Genomic DNA, 1,151 nt, shown 5'->3' on the forward strand with positions numbered 1-1,151 from the left:
AGATTTTTTTTTCTCTTTCCTTGGACTGAAGGGACTAATTAAATTCGGGTGAAAATCCTAAATCGGAAGTTTTCAAATCTCAAAGTCAAACTCTACAGTCAAAAATCTTCTAATTACTTTGTTTAGTTAACCTAGCCAGTGTAAAGATATTTAATTAGGATCATACTTTAGTTGAAAGTATTTTTGATTTGTCTTAATTTTTGACAGTATTTCTGAAATGTCTCTTTTGTATCAAAAGGAGAGAAAAAATATGAAATTAGCATTTATGTTTATCGCTGTGATGACACTCAGTCGTTTTAATGTTATAGTAATTGTATCTCAATCCAAATGGCATTTTCCAATATCAATTATAATCGATTTATTACACTTAATGGCATAAGTTGATTTGATTAACAACTTGCCTCAGAAAGATTGGACTAGTTGGATTGTAGGAATATAAATCAATTTGTTGATTAAGGAAATAAATTGTTACATCTCAATTGATTAGGGAATATATTTTTTCTGCCTCTAATTTTTAAGTACTTTGTGTGTTTTTGTAAGAGGCGTAAAATTGTAAAATAGTACATTTTTAAGCAATGTCCAAACATATTCAAGAAGAAATTCTAAATTAATATTCAGGAGATGCTGCATAACAGATGTGCTTGTGTAACATTGAATATTTTGTGCTTTTTTTCCTTTTTTTAGATATACATGAGTAACATATACATATATAGATTCAGAAAATTAAAAGTTGATTTTCTTTACTGTGTTAAATTATTGATAGAATATGGACTTGCTAATGCACTTTATTTTCCTTCTTGAAGCTAAACATGTAAAAATGAACCTCTTTCAGTTCAAACATGTTTTGTTTATTCATATATTAGCTACTAAAGGTGAAATCTACAATTGAAATTATTTTTGTGGAACTATCAGACTATTTTTTACAAACAGCAAAGCAAGTCTGTACATAAAAATAACTAATTTTGTGCTGAGTCCCTTCATTCAGATCAAAAAGCGTTTTGTGGATCAACTGTTGAGGTTAACAGCACATGTTGCAGACTATTTGGGTTTGTAAAAACAGCTCTTTAGAAGGAACATTTTGTCTCCCATTGCTCTGATGGGAGCATCTTAGATCTTCCCTGCAGTGCTGCGGTCTGCCGCAGGGGGGCGCA

Source organism: Oryzias melastigma, linkage group LG7 (assembly GCF_002922805.2).
Source record: "Oryzias melastigma strain HK-1 linkage group LG7, ASM292280v2, whole genome shotgun sequence".
Taxonomy (NCBI): Eukaryota; Metazoa; Chordata; class Actinopteri; order Beloniformes; family Adrianichthyidae; genus Oryzias; species Oryzias melastigma.